A 24,633-nucleotide genomic window follows, 5' to 3' on the forward strand; every position below is an offset into this window, starting at 1 on the left:
CTATAGGTCTGTACATGGGGGGAGGTCTGTACATGCCTTCAACACACCTGAATAAAATGAACCGCTCACTACCAGGCATCTTGGAATAAGGTATGTTGGAGTGATGCAATTCTTTCTTTTATTTATTTATTAGGCCCGAGCAGCTAAGCGCTGCGAAGGCCTATTGTTATTGTGCTGTAAATTATTATTTTTTATCTGTCTTGTCAAGTTCAAACTTTGATCATTTCTTGCCTAAAGAGTCATGATTGCCTCTACTATCTGAATGATCAGAAAATAGAGGCAGGATTTGGCTTCCACAACATGAAAGCATATATACACCATCAATTTAATTGAAAGGGCATATTTAAATGATTGTCAGTTCAGTTGTCATTTTCACATGAGATTCAAGAAATAGGCTACACTATCTTTTTTTTGTATCACCAAAATTCAGACATTTATTAAACGTCCCGTCCCGACTTAATTTGACATGTTTTGTGACATGTGCAAAATTGTATTCCCTTGTGAAGATTTGTTCCCCGTGTGCTGGTGCGCGCAATACAAGCATCCTGCATGTTTTAGTTCTCTCCCTGGTGGTAGTAACAATCTTTTCAGCATGTTATGTTCTCCTTAGGTCTCTAATGAGCCATCATTTGATCCAGGTGAGTAAAACCAGAGAGAGAACTAAAACATGCAGGATGCCGACCCTCGAGGACCGACTTTGGACACTCCTGACTTAGAACAATGGCTCCTTGTTTTTAAAGTGAGTAAAAGTTTTAATAAATACAGTTTTCGCGTTCCGCTTAAGAAGAGTTCTGCTAATTGCAAGAAAGTGAAGGCTAACCTTGTTCAATTTTACCAGCTTAAGCTAACACTAGCTAGTCTAAAGAGATATTTAGTTTCTTTTTAGCTAATGTTAGCTCAACATTTGTTTTTTTAAATTCTGAATAATCTGAAAGTGGAACATTTTTACCTAATAATATTATAAATTATGACTGGGTGTGAAATGGGCCCAAACTAAATATTTAGATGATACATTAGACTTTATGTATATTTTCGACCACATTTTTAAGACAAACATGTTCAAATATCTCACGCAAGGACATAATTGTTCAAAACTAAATGTTTAAAACTTTATATCTCTAGCAAATTATCTTTTTTTCTTATTTCAATGTCGCCAGTTGGAACAAAATATTGAATGAAAATAAATAACTGTGGACTAATTAAAGAAAAAAGCTAACGGTTGGTTACCTTACTTTAAGCCCACTACCTTTGTTAAAATTGTTTTCACAAAGGCAGGATAATTACTTTTAAAAAGGATAATTATTGTCTAAACATATTTAGACATGTTTAGTTTTATGAGTGAGATGCATGTTTCTCTTTTGAACACCAGAGGGCAGCAGTATGTTACAAGAATAGAGCTACCGGTAAGATGTAATCACCACAATAAAAAGCAGAACTCAAGTAATTTTTTTTGTCTGTTTTTATATCATGTGAGTTTGGGGATTTTCATTTAATCTAAGCATGGAGACTATTTTCTATTTACACATGTAGGTCGCAAAATCCATCAGTGTTTGTCCTTTTAGAGCTAGATGTTTTGAAAATTGATTCAGCTTTAATTACATTAAAAATTAATAATGTCATTGATCTGTTTATGACATCAGTGCTTGGTGTTTTGATTCTTGAAGAAGAAAAAAGTCTCATGCTCAAAGCTGAAGATTTTAGAAGATTTAATTTACCTTAATGGAAATCAGACAAAATTAAGAGCTGAATTTCAGACGCTGTTGTGAACAAAAATTATTGAAAATTTTTCCAGAAGTGACATGCTTTTTCTGATAGCTGTCACCATTGGGTTATTAGCACTCAGTAGTATAAACAGTAACTTTTACTGAAAGTAAAAATGCAGTCAACTAATCAGGAGTTAGCAACTAAATGACATATTAACTTATATTAACGTTTTGTAAAAGACCTTACTAAAAATATGAAAGGGGAGGAACTCTTCTCAGTTCTAACTTAGCTAGCAAAGGTGATACTGTTCAGTTTAACCTTATTTGCATGTAGACTGTGGAGCTAAATTGGAGCCATAAAGTTTGTTAAAAATGTTTTTGAAACTGAAAAAAAAAAAAATTAAAACTTAAACTCAACAGAAAAGTTATTTGAAACAAAAAATTATTTTGAAACCTAAAATGTATTTGAAGCTGAAAACTAATTTTTAAACTGAAAAACAAAAAAAATACTTAAATCTGGAAAAACTGCTGATTTTTTTTGTAAACACAATGTAAAAACTAAAAAAAGCTGACACTGAAGAATAACATTGAAATGTTAGAGAATAATTTGAAATTAAAAAATTATTTGAAATTGAAAATTATTGACTTCAAGCTGAAAACAAAAAAAAATCTAAACTGAAAAAATGAAGCTGAAAATATTTCTTTAAAATAAAAAATGAAAATAGAAACTGAAAAATGTTGAAATTTAAGAAAAAACATATGCGAGACAAAAAACTAATTTTTCAACTAAAAATTAATTATTTGAAGCTGAAAAGTATTCTAAGCTGAAAAAATTGGAACTGAACAAAATGCTGGAACTTAAAACAAAAATAACAAGAATCTGAAAACTAGTTTTGAACTTTATTTTAGTTTAAAGCTTCTTTTTCAGTTTCTTTTTTTTTTTCTTTTTTTTTTCTTTACAAACTTTATGGCTGCAACCTTTGAAAACTGCTATGGTGTGTTTACTGAATATGGACCAAATCTGTCTAATAAAATAATAACAGAGAACCCATGATCTCATAAAATTAAAGGTTTTGGCTCAGGACTTCATTTAAATTAAAGAAAATAATTGCACACAGAAACTACTGGTGGTATATTGTTTTTCTTCCACACATAGAGAATATAACATCTGTAGTGATAACGTTTTCTCTGAACCATGGGCGTAGGTTTGGGTAGGGACGGTAGGGACATGTCCCGACCAATATTCACGGGATATGAAAAAGTCCCGACCAATTTTTGCCATATTGGCTCAAAGAACGTGGATCTACGATCTTTGATTAGCAGCAACAGGCGGTGCGCGGAACGGAAGCTTCTTAGTTTGACATTTATTATGAGCCTCCGAGACCGTGTCGGAACGGTGCTGTCGGGGGGTGGGGGGAGGGGGAGTCAGTTGAATCGTCGGACCTTCTTTGATTAGCAGCAACAGGCGGCGGCTAGCTGGGCACACGCGTCTCCTTCTGAGTCTCCGAGACCATGTCGCCACCAAAAAAGAAAAGGACAGACATTAGAAGTTATTTCGCTATGTCGGCTGTAAGTACAGTGAGTGGACCCATAAGTTAGATATCTATCACGCAACGCATTTGTTGTAAAGTCCGGTGTTTAGTAAGGTCAGCACTGAATGTGAGGTAGAATAGGTCTGTTAATGATGTAATATTTTTTCACATAGGATGCTCAGACAGCAGAGCAAGGGGCAGAGCAGAACGATGGAGAGGTGGCTGGAGCTTCAGGGCTCCAGGTGAGGTGTTAGTTCTCAGATATGAAATATACTGTGAAATTATCTCAGTAAATATGGCATTTGAAGTGTTAGTCTTAAATTAAGTTAAGCTAGTGTGAATACAAACCAGGTTACGCTTTGTTTGCTCTATAGGAGGCAGTCAGTGTGAGTGCCAGTGACCAGGGAGTATCCAGAGGATTTCTTTTGATCTTACTTGTAACGTTTGCTGAATTTTGTAAAGGAAAAAGTAAAGTGTTCTTGAACTGATCTGCTGAGTATGACTGTATCTGGTTGTATACACATTACACAAGATGTATGATATGGTTATGGTTGGGGGGAGGGGTTATTAAGCCAATGTGGTTCCCCCCCCTTCTCAAAAATGTTCGGTGCTCTTCGGCATTTCACTGTGCTGGAGGGGGGGGGGGGTGTCAAGGTCCCCACCAAAACGTAGACCAAACCTACGCCCTTGCTCTGAACTGCAACCACGGGTCATTGTGTATTTCTCTGCCTTGTGCTTTAATGTTTCTGGTCAGAATAAACTGGACTTTTCTTTGCTTGGTGTCAGTGTTGTGGTACTCGAAGTTGGTCTTGGTCTTAAGACCGGTCTTAAGACCATTTTTTGATGGTCTCGGTCTCGTCTTGGACTCGACCGCATTTGGTCTCGGTCTTGTCTCGGTCTCGGGCGCTGAGGACTCGGCATTTTATTTCAAGACCAGTCAAGACCGCAACTGTGAAAATATCACTAAATGTACAGCATTCTGTCCACTTTATTTGTTAACATCTTTGTTTTCAGTGGATGCAAAACGCACCGATTAAAATCCAATCAACTACGTGTTTCTGTTACTCCCCCCACCCTACCCACCTTTCACTCTCCCTCCTCCCCTCCCCACCTTTCACTCTCCCTCCTCCCCTCCCCACCTTTCACTCGCGCGCGGCGCTCCAGGACATGCGCAGTGGTTTCCTCTCAGCGGCAGAAAATGTTTGTCTAATCGTCAGTAATATAGTAGCGCTGCATAAATAGTAAGAAATCCGATGGCCACAGCTAACTCAGCAGCGCTTCGCTTTCACAGACGGTGGGGACAACGTCTAACTGTTTTCGTCACTTAGAAAAGTAGCTCAAAGAAGGTAAGCTCCGTTAACGTGATGTTAGCAAAGCTAGCTGTACAGAGACACATAAGCATTGTGATGAAAAATGTTATCACTCACTGTGCTGAATTATTGTGCGGAGGTGTTGACTGACTTGTCGCATATAGGACAACGCTATGTCCAAAAGTCTGCAATATAGTGAGGTGACATTCAGAAACAGTCGATTCTTCTCCACGGCTCTTTACTTATTAGATAGGACTGGAGTGTCACTCACTGAGAGCCGTTGTTCTATCAGATAGCAATACGCTGTCAGGATAGCATACATGCATTAAGCATTAAGAAATCCGACCATCAGAGGAGTTGTCAGTTCACCATACGCAGCAAGTTATGATGAACATAAGTCATTAAATTGTTTTCAATGATAACTATATAGATATTCATGTGTTGTCATGGTTTCAAAGTGTATTTAAAGCAGCTACAACACGCGCCCGTGTAAAACTCACTTAACCGCTAAGTCAGGATGCCATACAACTGTTAATAACAAAGTGTATGACGATCTACGTCATGATTCTATGTTGTTGATTAAATGAAATCTTATGGTAATGACGTGTCTGACAGATATAGCCGTTGTTCTATCACATAGCCAGACGCTGTCAGAATAGCATACATGCAGTGAGTACCATGCCAGCGCATGCGCATTAAGTCCGACCGTCAGTGGAGTTGTCAGCATGCAGTGAGTACCATGCCAGCGCATGCGCATTAAGTCCGACCGTCAGTGGAGTTGTCAGCATACGCAACAAGTTATGACAAAAATAAGTAATTAAATTGTCATAATATGACATAATATGATAAGTAGATAGATATACATGCGTTGTCGTGGTTTCAAAGTGTGTTTAAAGCAGGTCTGGCTGCAGCTGGATGCCATACAACTGTTAATAACCAAGTGTATGATGATCTACGTCATGATTCTATGTTGCTGATTAAATAAAATCATAGGGTAATGACAGCGTATGCATGTCTGAGCTAAGCGTACGACTATCTGACAACGTATGCTGATCTGACAGAACACCGTGAGTTTGTGCTTAGCGTATGATGATCTGACCTGACAGAACACCCGTTCTTTGTTCTTGTAATGCTCTGTGTACACTGCATCATTATTTTATTTTATTATGTACGTTAATATTTAAATTAACAAATAACTAAAACACAAGAACCAAAGAGCACGCAGAGCATGCACATTGCTCTTTGATCGTTTTTGTTCAAAGTGGCAGCTGTAATGTCTGCCATGGTGTCAGACTACCTGGCTTCATGTACTGGGATAGAGAGTGAAAACGGTCATGGTGAGCGCCTTCTGTTTGGTTACTTCTTGCTTGTTGCTCCTTGGTCAGTGTTCGTAGTTGAGCGTTATTTACCATCAGGGCATTGCCTCAATTGCTATGTTTAATGGTGCAACAGTGGTGGTTTCTTATATGAGCAATATGGGCAAATGCCCAGGGCGTTATGTTTTTAGGGATGGCACGAGACCATCACGCTTTTTAGCACATAAATGGAATATTTAATATTGGTAAAATGTATTAAGTATTTAATATCTAGGTGTTTTATGGTAATATGGATCTTTCAGATTATTTTGAGAAGCAATTTCGATCATATTTTACATTTTATTGTGTCATGTAGCGCGGGCCGCTGGTCTTGGTCTTGACTCGGTCTCGACTCCCCTCGGTCTTGGTCTTGACTTGGTCTCGGACCCTAAAAGTCTTGGTCTTGTCTCGGTCTCGATACACTCTGGTCTTGGTCTTGTCTTGGTCTCGGGTTGGGTGGTCTTGAACACAACACTGCTTGGTGTCTTATACAATCATTCCTTACTTTAAAAATAAAATGACAGATGGTAAATTTCACATATCCTGTGGTAACAGTTTTCCAAAATTCAGCACATATTACATGCTTATCCACTGGTAAACGTAATATTTCCTCTAAACCAATAAAGTTGTTGTTTTGACTGGCAGGAAAGCTTTAGGAGCTTCTCTGCTGAAACCAGCTTGTCTCTCATTGTTTACACTACATAGCTGTTGTGTTGAGTATAAATGCTGGACTGAAAGTAATTTAATTTAGAAGCTAATTAATTTTTTAATAAATAAAAAAAGAAGTAATTTAACCTAGTGGCCTTTTGTTTCTCTGACGTCAGTGTCTGCTGCTGCTTGTTCATTTATACACTTCAACTCTGAGCCATCAGCATCCAGAATGAAATTGCTATTGCGCATCATTTCCTCCTGAAAAACAATGTCACTGTGCTGTTTGCATTTTCAGCAACACACAGTCCAATTCAGTGAGCAAATCATCTCTTCTGCTCACATTTCATATCAGATTGAAGCGTCTGGAAAAAAATAACCATTTATTTAAGTCTAGTCATTATTTTTAATGCTCATTTCATGAAGATCTGATTCAGTTTGTAAAACAGATGAACTTTTGTTAAATAATCTCTGATCTCATCAGTTGGTATTGTAATAAACTCATATTTGCAAACTTTGATACTGTAACCATGGTAGATAATTTTATAGATGGAATAAAGATATCACTTTTATTGAAAGCAGCTTAGATTACAATAGCGTTGCAACTAACTACTTTAGTCATTGATTAATCTACTGATTATTCTGATGATTAGTCATACAGAAAAGTTGAAATATTTGCAGATTTTTACATTTAACCACTTAAGATGATTTTATGCAATGTTAGAGTAAATATATATAAAATAAAAATAAAGAAATTATTTTGTACATTTTTAAAATAAGAAAATAAACATTTGTTGCCTAAAATGCAACACCATATCCTTCCTTTAGTGAAGGGACCGCTTGATTATTTGTTGCAAAGGATGCATTCGCAGCTAAAATGAAGAAATTAATAAGATTTGCCCTGTCTGCTCGACAAATCTGTTGACTTTTTTTTTCTTTTTTTTTCATTTAAAAAAATAAATACATTTTATCTTTTGGATAAATATATCAATAATTGGATAGGAAAAAGTGCCTATCCAACTTTTGATACAAAACACCCTTTGTGTTGGAGTTTTTTTTGTCTTAAATTACATTCAAGTGGCCTCTCATTGATATGTTAAGATCACTCAATCTTTGTATTTCTGTGTCTTTTCTTGCAGAATGTAGCCGTCAGAGGAGAGGGCGCTGTGATCGTACTGAGATGGACGGAACAACCAACAATACACCGGTAGGCTGTCGTGTTTAAACAGCGCTCACTTGAATCTGAATAAATCTGCTGAAATCTCTTAAACTTATCCCACATACACGTCCCAGTATTAGTGTATAGAGGTTTGAGGAAAGAGATTAATGTAATGCAATTTGTAAAATGGCTGTAGCTAAACAAAATGTGGAAAAAGTGAAGTGATGTGAAAACATTCCTGAAAAACTCAAACTCTGAGATTAATCTCAGAAATTTTATATTTTTTCTAGAAAATTTCTAAGTTGAATTTTTACTTTTCAATCAAAATTTCCTTGGTTTTTCTAGAATTTTTCTGAGATTAATCTCAGTTTTTTCTACCAAAATTTTGACTTTTCGAACTTAGAAATCTTGTTTTCCCCAGAAAATGTCAGTGTTTTGGGAGAAATTTATTTCTCCTTTTTTATCTTGTCTACAATGGTCATTTCTTTCTTATATCTTGTACATTTCTTCTTTTTTTTTTTTTTGGTGGAATTTTTTTTTTTTCAAAGGTACATCATTGAAGTTGACAGTAAATTGGTGCCAACTGCAAACACAAGATGGCGCTGTTTTATCTGTTCTCTTCTAACAATGTTTGGTCTGTTTGTGAATGGGCAAATGGAGAGTTTCTGCTAAACCTGGAGGGAGTGATTGCAGTGTCATTTCTTTTTTTCTTCATGTAACACCAACCACCTGAAGACCACAGACCGTTGCTGGCATTATTAGTATAAAGTCGTGTTTGTCAGATGTGATCTAAATACACAGACAGGAGGTACAACCGAGCTAATCACTGTGTTCTGCGCAGTTGACGTGTGATCACCTATGTCCGGTGAGAAAAAAGGTGTAATTTTACAGCGGCATGGACCACTGCAGCTTCAGCGTGAGCGAGTCTGCTGCAGCCGGGCGCATGCACACTGACAGCCACGTCCACGTTTGGAGCAGATGGTAAGCAATTATGAAATGTGTGATAACATCAGGGTATATAATTGGAGCACTGGGAAGTGGAAATGACTCTGTGGTTCTTGAATGAAAGACCGAACAAATGTGTTTATGTATTTATTAGGGCAAAGAAGATTAAATCTTTGAGTTAAACGTTTAGTGACAGAAAAGAGATGAAAGGATTGGATGAAGTGAGAGAAATTGAGGCTTTAAACAGAATTTTTGCCACTTGTCGACAGCTCTGCCACTTGTTTATAGTTTGTTTAAATTTCCCCCTGACAAGGAAGAACCACTTTATATGATTTATCTTTTATTACACAAAAGCTTTTTAAAAACCCTAAATGTTTGTAGACGGCAGATTGGACATAAACTTTTATCTTAATATTCTTTTTTACTTAGTTTGGTGACAGTATTACGATTTCACCATTTCAAAAGGCAGTATCCTAATAAAACGGAGTAATCAAATGTTTGTATTAATGGAGTCAATGGAGTTTATTATGTTTCCTGATTTAAAACAAAAGTACAAGTTTTCCAGTTTTTTGCTTTGAATGTTTTCTGTTTTGTTCATTGTTCTTAATCTGTTGTCTGTAAGAACAATAGGTCTCTTATTTTTGGAAAACACTTTTATTTTTTAAGTTTTTTTAACAACTGCACCAAAGTTTGTGTTAGAGTAAAATTTATTGGTTGTCTGTGGTCTAAAAATTAAATTAAAATGGGGGGAAAAAGTCTAATAAAAGACAAAAACTTTTATAAAAAGTTTTATACCGAGTGTTTTCAATTTTAAGAAGATTTTAGTTGGTCATTCAGAGTGCGTTCACACCAGCCCTGTTTAGTTTGTTTTAATCCAACTCCAGTTTGTTTGCCTTGATAATTAAACTCTTAAAAAGAGCAAACTCTGGTCCGTCTACAAACCTCGGTCTCTATTCAGTTGACGTGAACTCTGGTGCGCTTTCAATGCATATGTGAACACCAAGAGGCCTGGAGACCGCTTTTAAGAGCAGGACGCAGACTACAGAGCAGGGCATTCTGGGTAAACAGCCAAAATAAATGTGTGTGTTTAGCACTAACAGGAGAAATGGCTCATGGTCAAAAAAAAGAAATCATATAACCGCTAAAATCGGACACCACTCCATTTTTGTTTGCTTTGTGTGGAGAAGGAAGTTGGATTCAGAGTCTACTTCTGAGATTTTTGTGTTGTTTCCTTCAGTGGTTCTTGGTCCAGCGCCTCCTCAGGTGATAAGGGGAACAGGTTTTTCAAAAGGTCTGGTCGGTTTGACACGGTGAAAGAAAACTGCAGCAGCTGAAAATATAGCAAATCTTGTAATTTCAGTGCCCAATTGAGCAAAGTCTCCTGGACTATTAGGTGTGAAACCGTCTGTGTTGTCAGACCAAATTTATACCATTCTTGAATTGCAGTTGGCGGGTGGGTACTAAAGGTACCACTTTCCCAGATACTTTCTTGCAAATTTTTAACTTTTCAAACTCAGAAATTAAAAAAAAAAAATTGAGAAAATTTTGGAGATTAATCTAAAAATTTCTCAACTTTTGGCGGAAACATACTTTTTTTATAAATATGTCTGCATATACATCAACTTGTCTACAATGACCCTAATACAACATCATGGTTTACTGACTGAAAAGCAGCAAACAAACTGAAATTGAGTCACTAAACATCAATCTATGGATCATTTTCTAGGTTATCACACACACACACACACACACACACACACATTCCTCTGTTTGAGTGTGGCATGTTTCTGGATGTCCCCTCCCACTGACAGATGGATGGGGTTAATATCATAATTAAGCGCTGCGGCCGACGGTTCCTGTTTACCACTCGGTTGCTAGGCAGTGACATCAGCTGATCCCTCCCTCTCTCCTCTCTAATCCCTTACGCTCTCACTCGCCCGTCTCTCTCAGCTCTGTCTCTCCCAGATAGGCGGCGCAGACACGGGCAGTGTGGGGGTATAGGACGAGTAGAGAGCAGGGGGTAGATAGTAGCGTGTGTGTGTATGAGAGGCTGGCGGACGGCATGGTCTGGGTGTGAGGACACACTCCGGGAGCCTCCATGTAGAGCGACATCACCTGGACCTGTCCAGCGTTCAGAGAAGCAACAGGCAGCAGGAGCGCTCCCAGCAGCTCCTCGTTTTTTTACCTTTTTTTTACCTTTTTTTTTTTTTTTTTTTCTTTTTGCGTTGTTTTGGGAGTAAGCTCCGGGCTGGACCGCATGCATGACACAACGCAAAGGCGAGAAACCCACCATCAGCATCCAAGAACACATGGCCATTGACGTGTGCCCTGGTCCCATCCAGCCCATCAAGCAGATCTCCGACTACTTCCCTCGTTACCCGCGGGGGCTCCCCCCCACGGCGCCCCAGCCAGCGGGCCACGCCGGGCCCCTGCGCTCTGCCCTCTCCACGCCTGCGGCCACCGCCGCCACCTCAGAAAGTGATCGCCCCAATGAGGACAGCCCTGAGCGGGCGTGTGCTGGAGCCTCCGCCTCCCTGCAGGCCGTCAGGAGGGACGAGGAGCCGGACGTGGAGGGATACGACTCAGACGACTCCAGTGAGTGTTTCATTTCTTACTGCATCTCTTTTTCTGCCACCAGTTGCCAGGCATCCCTCCAGTCTGATTTTATCTCCAACCTTTTATTTTTTCTCTCTCTTTATCTCCAATCGTCTGATTCGAACATGAACGTAGTGTCTCTGCGCCGCCGATAACTCTTTTCGTCTCAGTCGACAGGCAGCCAACTGTTGCTGCTTCTGCTGCGAATCCAGCCTCTCCCCCCCTTCCTTCTGCTGCTCAGCTCTGTTTCCTCTGAAAGAATGATGCGTGTGATTTTTTTTTTTTTTTTTTTACTGCAACAAAGCATCGCATGAGGCTGTCTGTGTTGATAAGAGTGCGTTTTTTAAAAATCACCTATGTCTGAGGGGGGTGGGCTAGGGGTTTGGTCTCACCAAGCCGAGTGATTCATGGCTTCTCAGATTAACCGCCCAGTGGAGCTCATCCACATACTGTACCCAGAAAGCAACTTCTGTCTGGCTGGCTGGTTTTTGTTTGGGTTTCTGACGCATGAAGATGTAAGGCTTTTTTGTGAATTTAATCTTACTGGAGATTTATGGAAATATTGAACCGTCGAACACCAGGGATCCACTTTTTTTTTTTCACTTCCAAACCCACTACAGACGTCTGAGGTTTAGTTTCGATCAATACTGATCCAATACAGAAAAATATTGCTGAGTTGATTGAAATCATTTCACATATTGTTCCCAGAAAGGCAAATTCAGTCTTATGGGCTTGTTTTAATTTATTTGTAACACTTTTAAGACGGTAGGCTTTTTAAAAAAAAATTTATCTCGCTGGATATTTTTCTGGAACGACTTACTGTAATTAATCAGTTATTGAAGTAATTTCCAACTAATTTAGTAATCAATTAATCATAGTATACAGACTCAAAAGACCAATTGCAGAAAGAACAACTTACTCGGAGCAGTAATTAAGCCAAAACTACAAAAAATATATACATTTGGGTTTAAGATTAAAAAACACCTTCTTTGTCTGTTTATATGTTCTACCCAGAATTCCTCAAGTGTCATAGTTTTAGCTTCACCTGCTTCAAATTCTGTAAATGTATATAAATAAATCTCCTATTAAGCACCTTTTACTATCTTTTATTAATCAATTAATCCCAAAAATAATCAACAGATTGGCCTTACATCGAATTGATGTAAAGTTGAGCAGAAACCACTGAGCTTTTCGCATCTTAGAAATATTTTTAGCTGCAGTTGCATCCTTTGCTACAAATGATCAAGCATTGACTAAAGTAAAACTATATGATTGCATCTTAAGCAATAAAATTAAAATTTTCTTCTTTAAAAAATAAATGTTTAATTTTTTTTGTATTTCTAGTGTTGTATAAAATAAGATTAAGTGGTTAACTGGAAAAATCTACAGAATGTGCAAACCTTTTTATATGATTAATTTTCAGAATAATCAATAAAATCATTATTTGCAGTCCATGGATATCTATGAAAATACTAAACAGTCAGAGATAAAAATGAAAGCAAACTGCTTTCTCAGCAGTTGCTTTCAACACTTGTTCCATCTACCTGAATCTCTTTATTTTTCCAGCGCTGGTGTCTGATGGATCAGAAGCAGTGAAGGTATTTCTGTTGCCTCCCATCATGTTCGACTCTTACCGAACGTTTGCTGCAGGCATGCTTTGCAGAAAGGGCTTGTGATTGCAGGTTAATGTGTGACAGTAGTGTGCCTTCTGCAGGAGTTAATCCACCCAGAGTGGCATGCTGTGGGGAGGGTTAGGCCAGCTCTTAATCCAGAGCTGGACAGGAGGGTTGGAGGGCAGAGATGGGGGATGGTAGGCAGTATAAAGGGTGGATTCTCCTGGCAGATGTTGCTTTATGACCTCCACTGGGCAGCCAGGGTTTTACTCAGTGAAGAAGCACAGAGTCTGTTAATCAGTCAGACCAGTCCTCAGCCTGTCTGACAATTCACTTTTCTGTGGAGAGACTCTGAGGATTTTTGGCTTTGGCTGGAAACTTGTTTTCTGACTCAGAATTAAAAATATTTCCTGCCAAGTGATTCTGTTTGCTTGAACGCTTGTGTTTTCCAGCCATTTACATACAAACAGACCAATTAAAAGGTTATGGCAAATTTTAGATTTAATCTAATGCTTGGATGTGCCAAGGCTGATCTTTTTAAATAATTTTTTTTTGCAGATTCAGATTCCTCTTTAAGGAAGCATTTACACCAGCTCGGTGTAGTCCGCTTTAAGCAAACTCCGGTTCGTTTTTTAATAAAAAGTCCAGTTCATTTAGGGAACCGGACCAAAACTCTAAAGTGGACCAAAAAAGCAAAGTCTGGTCCGCCTATGAACCTCAGTCTGTTTGGTTGAAGTGAACTCTGGGGCATTATGAACGTATATGTGAATGCCAAGAGGACCAAAGACAGCTCTAACAGCAAGAAGCAGACTACAGCACAGTGCACTCTGGGTAATACAACCATAACAAACACGAGAGTCTTGCACTAGCAGGAGAAATGGCCTGTGATTAGAAAAGATAAATTTTACAACCCCTAAAACCTGACACCACTCCATTTAATTTACATTTTGACGGAAATTACTTTTAGTATCTTCAGAGTTTTTTATTGTATTTTCTTCAGCGCCCCCCAAATGCGAGAAGGGGAACAGGTTGCTCAAAGGGTTTGGATCGTTTGACGCAGTTGAGTGTAAAAAAAAAAATGCAGCAGCTGAAATCTACAAATATTGCAATTTTAGTCCACAATCAGAGTACACCGGACCTATTCTTATTGCGCATGAAATAAAAATAAACAAAAAGCTTTTAATTGGTTTTATAAAACCTAAAGTAGAAGGGTCAAAGTTGGAGACCCCTGAGCTCGACTATAAGAAGATATACGAGCAGGACTGAAAAAAAAAATAGTTTTAACCTTTGAGCTCTGAGTGGTTAGTAATTATTTATAATTAAAGCTGTAAGAACAGTTGCTGTTCAAGAGCAAGAACAGAATTGACATTTTGAATTTTCTTTAGCATCTTATGTTTACAATTACTGCAATTAGCACAGCTAGCATTATTAAAACAGCAGCTTCTGTGTGTGTTCCCAGGAAGATGTAGATCCTTACCTTAAAGGAGGAGTAATATGTCTTTTCTAGGCACATAGTGCCATTTTATAGCACAATCAAGTAACTGTGTCCTTCAGTTATGAAGTCTTAATTTTTAGTTGAATTTTGACTTTGCATCATAGCTGTTTCTGACTACTTGATGGGTCGATTTTAAAGTTGTTGAGTCTGTAGTAATGTCACCTGATCATAAGATGGAGGAGTCTAAGAAAAATTAAAACATTGTTTGCTTCAGTCATTTTTTACTTCTGTATTTATGTCTGGTTTCTTCTGGTACAAAATTGTGACTCGTCTCATGTCAATAACGAAAAAGTCAGATCAAATTCGACACGACCATTGAGACTTCAGACGCTCTGAAATGTATCCAATTTAGTACCACTTATGGAAGTGGCACAAATCAATTTTTTGGGGTTGGTGAAAAGATTGAAATTGGGCGGTTCAGACATGAAACTGGCGTAAAGGCAGAAACTATGATTTTTGCCTACTGTGTGAATGTAGCCTAAGTAATTTTTGGTCAGAGCTGCACAGAATTACAAGTCATTGTTAAAGTTAAAAAAAAGAGAAAAGTAGAAGAGTAGGGGAAAGAGAGATTGTAATAGTCATTTTTCAATGTTTTAACTTACCAAACATGAGTGATTGCACTACAAACATGAATGTTGAGTTTGAAAGTTCAGTTAACACCAACCACTATCATGAGGACACAGTGACACAACACTTACAGTACAGTTGCTGTGGTTTTAGCAGCAGAGAGCAGCTGCATGTGCATCAGAACGAGTGTTTCCCTGATCCTCTAAAGCAGCTGAAACATCTCTGAAACTGGAGCACTGGAGGAAGAGCTTAGTCATTTGTTGTGGAGGGGGAGAAAATCCTGATGCCAGAGCTTTGAAGCTGCATTTTAGAGCTGCATGTTTCGCTGTCGCTCAGCATCAGGGCACCTTGGTCCACTGAAGGAATATGAGCTCACTATATATGTATGAGTATGAAACAACTGAAGAAATGTTCACCTCAGGGTTGTTCAGCTAGAAAGATTACCGATTTGTTCAGCTGATAGTTGTTCTTTTCTCTATCTCAAATTGAGATCTGTTTGAGCCTAGCTTGATCACCATGGTAACATAATCTAAACTCATCTACTCCACATCCCTGTGCTGTGTATGTTGGACAAAAACACCCCTCAATATTTACTCTCAAAAAGTAGTGATACCTATGTTGAAGATGTGTAAGAACAATTTCATATTTAAGAATTTAGAAAAATACAAACTTTATTTATAGAAAGAAACTGATTGACAATAAAACTGCAAAAAGTTTTATTGTTTGCACACTAAAACAATAAAACTGTTTATTGTTGTGCAAGTTTTTCGTCATTTGGAATGATGAAAGCAGTGATGTAAACGTCCTTCCTCACACCTCACTGCAATGTAGAAAGCCTTTTTTACTGAACTGTCATGTTTTTACACTGTAGAAGCCGGAGTGCCCAGAAAGAATTCACGCAAGCACATGGAGAGCTTACATTTTTTGGTTTGGCCTTCTGTTTATTTGCTGTAATTTTTTCATCAACATTATTTTTAGAAGTAGAGAATTTCCACACCTAAAAATCTGCATCTCTGCTCAAATAAGAGCTTTCAAGAAAATAATTTAACTTTCACTTTCACCGTCAGATAAGGCTTCTGCATGTTGGTGTTCCCGCTAAACCCTGAATATACCCAATTTGAGTTGTCTTGGCCTGTGGGGTTTCCTCTGTCTGGGAACGAGAATACACCCTGATGAATGTGACAGGTAGCCAATCAGAAAGCGCGGTGACGTAAGAACAGAGGGGAATCCCGAACAGCTGACATATGGCGCAACTGAGAGTCCAGTGGATATTGGAGATGATATGTGGAAATGTTCATTATTATATGTAAAGGTCATTATTATATATGTTTATTCAGTTAAAAATGTTAACTACGAAAAAACACAGTCACTTCCAAATCATAGAGCGGCTGCTCCCGCCGTCTTTTATCCACCGCCTTTTCTTTTTGTTACGTCTTTTATCTCTTAAAATTAGTTCACAAACTATCACTATTGTTTCTACATCGTCATCCGTGTTTAGTCATTCTAAATTTCCGTATGCTATGTTGGGGGTTTTACTGGATTATCCTCTGGAATCGGGATGTTCGTGACTGGAATCGGTTCGTGTGGTGTGTTGCTCCTGCCTTGTGGCTGAACACGAACCGATCGAACCTGTTGTACTTTTATCAGCTCTGTGGCCACAGAGGTTTGGAGAATCAGCCGACAATTCATAAATCTTGCCGTCTAAACCAGACTTAAGACTCACAAGCTCTACTCATCTTCTCTCGACCACTGCCCAAACACTCTCTGACTCTGGTCGCTATGGTAACGTTTACATATCCCTTCAAAATAAGATACAGATGCACCACAAAAATGAACATTTTACTTTCATGAAAATTTTAACTCACAATAATGACTAACGGGAGCTCTGAGCTTGTTTCTCTGCAACAAAACGGTTCCTTCTGGGAGTGATGGGAGACAATGAGACCCAAAGTGTTACTTATATCCACAGCCTGCTTGGTCTCTACGTGGCGAAGCAGTTTGAAGCTTCATTGCCTCATTAGCAGCCGGTCGCCGCATGTTACACAGAGCGGCTTGTAATGTGGGACTTACCTACCGGTCCAGGATAAATCCATCCTCCTGTCTCTTCTCTGGGCCTTTTCCCCTTGGCAAAGAAACTTTCCAAAGACACCTGATCTGTTTCTTACTCATTTTGCTGCTTGTGGGCTCAGCATTGGCACGTAAATAACCGAGAGAATCCTGTTAAAGGATTTTCAAAATAAAAGATCCTCCAGACTCAAATAATACATAAAACTGAAATATTTAATTATTTCTTGCGCGGCCCGGTACCAATTGCTCCACGGACGGGTACCAGTCCGCGGCCTGGGGGTTGAGGACCACTGTTATAAAATATTTTGCACATTTTTGGGCAGACGAAAAAAACTCTTTGGTTATGTGAGAGCGAGTTTTGTTAGTTTGTTTTTACCTCTCTCGCCATCTTCCTCTTCCACCTTTTGTTGAAGGAACTTCATCTGCCTTACCTGAATGTTGGGGAATGGCTTAGAGCAGGGGTCCCCAAACTACGGCCCGTGGGCCAGATCCGGCCCGCCTCCTCATTTGGTCCGGCATTCAGTGTTTTTTTTCATATATATGTGGATTTTTCTTCAACCACCAGGGGGGCTCTTGAGCAGATATGAAACTTAGTTTCCCTCAATGGAATATAAACTAGTCAGTACCAGTCACCGTTTCACTCACGGTTTTTTTCCATTTGCATTCTGGGTAAAATTGTATCTACAAACGCGAATATGTCGTCGGCAGTAATCCAACACCCCCTCCCCCCCCGCTCCACAGTTTCACTCCTCTCCTGCCCCTCCCACCCCCCCACCCCCGTCAACAAAAGTTTTCTAAGGTTTCTTTCTCGAAAAACTAAGACCGGCCCCCGACCACAAAAGGGAACAGTTATGTGGCCCTCGCAGGAAAAAGTTTGGGGACCCCTGGCTTAGAGAAATAAGCCTATAATTAAAATAGTTTAAAGCACACGGACAATCTATGATCAGTTTAAGAGTAAAGTCTAAGTAAAAAAGGATCCGTTATGTTTATTTTATAGGAAGTCATTTTGTGAATGAATTATTTTTGAACATGGGAGTTTCTTCCCTACAGAATAAATATGTTGTAATTGTAAGCTGAGTTTTTTTCTAACTTTGTCAGCAGTATGAGAAATAACCACAGCAGTAACGGATGAATTTATTTCAAATTTTTGACACATCTTTAACAAGGGTGCTAAGAAGCGTGGGGAGTGTGTTTCTCTGTAAAATAATAGCATCTGTTCAGGTGTGTTACATCAGTTTGTTTATGTTTGTGTTGACAACGGCTCCGATCGGTTTCCTGGAAGCCACTTTTTTTTTCCCCCTGCAATTTTGTGTTTCCAACATTTTTTGTAGCAGCACAACTTATCTCTGGAGAAATAACAGAAACCAGTCTGATCTCTCGTTCAAGCTGAGCCAATTCCCTAAATGTTAAAACAAATTTGTTTTGGTAACACCGATGTAGCAAGCATTTCATCTGCCTGGAAACGGGCTGCACAAGTTCAGAGATCCCCGTTGACGCCCACATAGATGTCCACCACCGTGTCACAATGCTTTTAGCTATTGTCAATAAACTGAAAAAACACAGCCGTGGATCACAGAGCTAACATTTTACAGCCGAAGTTGCAGATAAATCAGCTGAACATCAGTTTATGCAAACATCAAACCAAAGTTCCTCTCCATCCTCTTGCTAATAAGACTATTAGACAGAAACATCTGCCGGAGGATCATACTAATGACTTTGCAATCACCTGAAGAGTCATCAGTGTGGCAGGATAATTACAATGTCAGCTCCGCTTCCCACAAGGAAATAAAATTTTAAGAATCCCAAGCAGGAAAGCAAGGACGCCAACAAATAAATAACCAAAGCAGGAGACATTCCTTTGCTTGTTAGCAACTAAAAGTAGTATCCAATGAGCGCAAGCAATATGAAAATATGATGCATTGTGAAAGAAATGAATAACAAGTGAGTGAGTCTGATGCAACGTCCCAATAATCCCTGGCTGCTGCTGCTGCTGCCATGGGAGCTGAAAGGAGACGGAGAAACATAAGCTGCAGAAACGGGACTGCTTTAAAGGTGGCATCACAGACGTCTTTATTAACGCAGACTCTTTATTATGTTGGTTGAAGCTGATTAAGGTGCTTATTGCTGTGTCTGAAGTTATACTGATTCTATTCTTTTAGAATCTGGTTGAGATCTGCTCTTTTCCACTGGGGAAACATATGAAGTTATGGGTCAGTTCCTGACCAAAAAAACAGCCTGGTGCTGTAATGACCATCTGATTTGAATAAATTAAGTTGACTAAGGAAAAAAAATGTAATACTTTTGATCATGTTTATTGGTTTATCTTTTCTGCTTTCTTAAACCTTTGTGCTCCACAGGGTGATGTAGGGCCGTATGCTGCTGCGTAATCAGTCAACACAGATTTCAAAATAAGAGCATGAATATACACGTCTAAACTAAAACCTCTGCATAGATGTGAAACTTTATTCAACTGAAAATTGACAAAAGAGCCAAGTAAATTGGTGCTTTAGAATTTATCCAGAAAAAATAACTTTGGGGCGGGGGGAGCTAAGTGAGCTAAACATTAAAAACAGATAGCAAAATGCTAAGGCGTTAAAGTAGGGCAAACACTCTCACATATAAGTGCAGTTAAAGGACACCAATGACCCCAACAGTCATGTTTTTAGACTGTTGGAGGAAGCCAGAGTACCTGGAGAGAACACATGAATGCACAGGGAGAACATGGAAATTTCATGCAGAAACACCCCAGGCCGAGGAATTTCCAAAATGTTTCACCCAAATAGTAAAAAAGCAAATATTTAGGAAATGTGTTTAAACTTTTAAATAAATCAAAATAGATTTGAGCAAGTTTGACAAGAGACAGATTACAATGCGTTGACTTCTGGGTCAGAGAATGCTGCAGCGGGAACAGAAGTAGACAAAAGAAGGAACAGAGGTGAGCGGGGTCATGGGTTTTCAGCCGAATGGGGACAGTTGTACACAGCCAACAACTAATCAGTGGGTCTCAGATTCAGCTGTGAAAAACAAACCAAAACATTTTGCATGTACAAGATGTCTTGCAGTTATGTATGAAAAATGATTCAGCTGTATGTGATTAAGAAGAACCACTTTGACCTTTCCCTTTCTGGCAACAAAAACGGCTGTTATTACTCATAATGCTCTTGCAGGGAAACAAAAGAATAGAAATCTGTTTCGAATGATTTATGGCTTGAAAATGTTTGGCGGCTGTTTGATGTCTCACAGCAGGGATTTGAAAAGAAAACAAAGGGAAACAATGGAGGTGAGTTTAAAAGTAATTCTGTTTTTACTGCTTAAATGATTCATGTCAGTAAAGTTTTAAAATGTTATAATCAAAGATAAACTGAGGAAAACAAAAAGCTGCTGCAAATGTTATTAAGGTAGAAATCTCCATTGTGGCTTTATTTGAGCTTATAACTGTTCAGTTCATATGAGAACTAAGTGATATGGCTTAAAATGGTGAGATTATTTTTTGTACCAGATCAAATTTTTTTGCTTTTTTTCCTGAAAAAGAAATTCCAAATGACAAAGTATTGTCAAAATGTGGCTTTTATTTCAATCTCCCCTTCTGTGAGTGCTGCCACAGAGTATTAATTCATGAAAACTTGTTTAATTATGAGAATAAAGCCATATTTATGTCATAATATTAGCAGAATTAAGGAGCAATCTTACCAAAAGAACACATTCAGATTGAGAGTAAAAAGTTGTTTTTCAATTAGAAGAGTAGCTTCTAGAGTTAGAGTTATCAAGATCAGTCTATGTGGTTTTCTTCTAAATTAACGCTGACGTTTGCATGATCATTTCAAAGTTCTGCTACCGATACTTTGATGCTGTTATTAGAAGTATTTTCTTATTTGTAAAATGATACCAAAGTACAACTTCACAAGATGCTCAAAATTCATTTTAAGTTTTTATTTTTCCTATTGTACTTCTTATGAAGTTACTGCTTTATTCTCCTAAAATCATGAGTTTAATCTGGTAATTCTCATAATTAAAAAAGTAAAATTAACTATAGTCTGGCCCTAATATTCTATTATAGACTTCACTTGAGTTCAAAGTCCAAATAAGTAGAAGCTTTATCACACACTTGTCAGACAAGATGGCCGCCTGAACTATGGAAACCAAAGGAGTGCATTGGAGAAAAAAATTTCCGACTTTCTAAAATAAATAAAATTGATTTATTGCCTAATTTATATTGTGACTTTTTATTATCAAAATAGTACCACAAAATATCATGATGACGTTTAAGTCTATACCGTCCACCCCTAATAGTGTGGAAGCCTGTTTTGTTCAGGCCTTTTTAATTCTCTTTGATTTAGTTAGTAGTTTGCTTGTAACAATGAAAACAAACAAACTGCGTTGAATTTAAAGCATGCTCAGTTACCAGTTTAGCCTCTGTGTTTCTCCAGGTTGCAGAGTCGGGTACTTTTTTATCACGCTGGCTGCGAGGCTGATCCGATCATTCGTGGACTCCTACATATGAATCACACACTGAGGTGAAGTAATTCCTCCCTCCTGGCGGTGTAGCAAGCACCGCTGTGGTGAAAATGAAAACACTGCCTCAGTTTGAATTTGCTAGTCTATCAACAACTTGGGAGAGATATCGTTCAACGTATTTTTCTGCGCCAAATGCAAAAGAAAAAGCATCGCTCGCCTTCCTGTTTGTGATTTTAAAGCAGCCACTTGTGTCCCAAATTGGCTCCTCACCGTCCTGCGGGATGTGATCCAGTATCTGTATGCTTCTCTCTGGGGGGTGGGTGGAGTTGGGGAGGCAGTGCTCTCCCTCATGAACCAAATCACACAGGGACATCTCAATCCTGGCTAAAAACCTGCTGGCTAATCAGCATAACAGCAACATTTTCTAATTTATTGTGACTCAACCTTGAGTTTAATTGAAAGGGAAAAGTGCATCCCCCACCAAGTGTCCAGTCCCACCCACGCACACACATACACACACACCCAAAGGGGGGGTAATCAAAACCCATTTGAACATGAGGATCTGAGCCACATTAATTAATGAAGGTTTGTAGTGCTTGTTGAGGGCCACATGCCAGCCGGGGCCCAGAGAAGTGACCGCTGTGACCCACATGGCCAAGCCGAGTCTTGTGTTTTTCAGAGATAAGAGTCTCCATCCATGAGCTGAGCACCAGCGTTCGTTTATAACAGGCAGCCAGGGAAAACAAAAGTGATCCATGGAGGATCTGAACATGCTTAGCCTCTGTGATAAATGTGTTCTTTCACATTTATCAGAGATTTATTCAGAAATGGAAAAACATCTTAGATCCCCAAACTGCTTGTTAGAAAAGACGTCTTGAAATCAACTTTTGCACCAAAATAATCAACAAGTGATTGATTATTAGCTCAAAGTCAAATTCTAGCCTTTTATTCTTTATATACTGAAACAATCGTACGTCCTTATAAAGCTACTGCCATGGGTTTGTGTGCTCATAAAGTGCTTGGTAGGGGTGAGCATTTGTTGCATTATCATTTTTTGTGATAACTAACTTACAAGATTTTCATTCTCACAATAAATGTAATTGAGAAAAGTCATTGAGAATCTGTTAACATTAAGGCAATGTGTAGCAACCTAAAGCTAAAAACTGTATGTGTGCATCTCATGTTTATAACTAGTAATCAGAGCTGTGTTCACATTCACTGTTTACATAATTTTAAAATTTTGGACTGGAACGCCATTCATGAACACCGGCGTAATGGTTTAAAAGTTCTGCTTGAAGCTGGTAGTGTAACAGCCATTTAGAAATGTAGATCAGGAGTCTCATGACACATTGTACAGGATCCATACTAAAAGTGAACGTACGGTCAGAAGCTGAAAATTGCGAATGCCAAAAAATTTATTTCTAAAACCATGGTTTCCAGAAAGCAATTTCCCTATGTAGATCTTAGCTGTACCTCAGTTTGTGTGCAAAGTTCCTCCTCATGTTCTGCCCTCAACATGCCCACAGTCAGTGCAAATTCAGTGCAACATACTTTATGAATGTTGGGGTGTAGTAAAGTGAGCCAGCCCACCAATGTCATTTCATTGTGTAAAATGGCAACCATAGAGAAAAGGATAAAGAAATACAATTTTATCTAATGCACTAATGGCACAGGCAAATTTTTTGTTTAGTGCTTTTGCTAACTTTGAAAACATTTAGCACACTTAGCTTTCCCTAAATGGGTTTTTTCCAGATAAATTCTAAAGCGTTATTTACTTGACTGTCTTTTAAACTTTACGTTGAATAAAGTTTGACAGCTGTGTTGAAGTTTCGGTTATCGACTGTTATAAATTCTTCAATAGTTACACATTTATGCTTGAAGTGTGGGAAATCTGTTTATGCTGCATTTCCATTTTCTCTCCTCATGTTCTCTCTCTCTTTTTCTCTAACTTTAGAAGAACTAACTTTGGCAATAATAAAACAGTAATTTGATTCCCTGCACTGAAAAGATTGTTTACATAAATTGTTAAACTTTGTTCGCAACACATTCACAGTAAATCGGTTACCCAATTTCTGAAGCTTTCCTTTAGAAAGTCAATCATTAAAATGCCATCTGTTTTACTTTTTTACATGCTGCCCCAGATCTTTCGAACAAAGCAGCGGTACTGTGAAAATAAATGACAGTCAGGGGTTGTGCCATGCTCTGTGATGTAGTTAATTAAAATAATTTGGAGATCTGACTCTAAAACAAAGTGGCTAAAACCAAAGTAATTTTCCTCCTAAGCCTTTAGAAGCTGCTGAGTGGCCCAGTGAGAGCACTTTTTCACAAAGCTTTGATAATGTCAGGAAAAGAAACGGCAGTTGGATGTAAGACAGAAATAATCTAATATTTCCCAATTCACTGTCCTCATTTAGATCCAGAAAATGAGTAAAACTCTTTTTTTTTTCTCACTTTTTTTATCTGGGTTATGCAAGTGCAAAATCTGCTGGGCTAGGTTATGTTTCAAGTTGAGCGCAGACATCTTTTAGCATAGTGTACCTCCTAATAAACAAGTTGGCAGTAAAGTCCACTGGGGATAATCTCCCAAACACTTATCTTCCGCCTTTTTAGGGAAACAAGAAAAGGAAGCACAGAGCCATCTGTTGCTTCTCCCGTAACTGATCTGTTTCTAGACCTCCGTAAAACAGCATCCTCCTGAAAACATCCCCCAAGCCTCATAACACTCAGTTCAATGTAAAGAGCCATTTCAGCGCTGCAATGCCCAGCACAGTGGAATCCTATTAAGAGTGTAACTGCAAGCTGCCAAGCAGTAGTAATGAGTCACTGTGGTGTCCCATGTTTTGTTTTCTTGTGAATGACCCAACAAAGCCGGATAGATTTCAGCGAGGTCACATTATGGGTTATTATCCTCCCGCCTCTCAACAAAAACAGACGAGTGCTTTAAGTTGGCTGTCGCTCTGCTGCAGAAGCAAACTCTGCCTCTGCCCTCACTTCATCCCGCTAAGCACATTATGTAATGATAATGCCAGCTATTATACAGATCCATTTGACGTCTGGCGCTGTCATCAGCTGGGAGGAATGTTGTTCGGCTTTAGATTCTCACATTTATTTGAACACAGATGAAGACATTTTGAAGCGTTTCAGCAGCTTTTAAAATGTAAAATCCACCTGCTGTTTATGCAGCATGGC

This window comes from Poecilia mexicana, unplaced genomic scaffold (assembly GCF_051168715.1).
Source record: "Poecilia mexicana isolate PSO_F unplaced genomic scaffold, ASM5116871v1 scaffold_14, whole genome shotgun sequence".
Taxonomy (NCBI): Eukaryota; Metazoa; Chordata; class Actinopteri; order Cyprinodontiformes; family Poeciliidae; genus Poecilia; species Poecilia mexicana.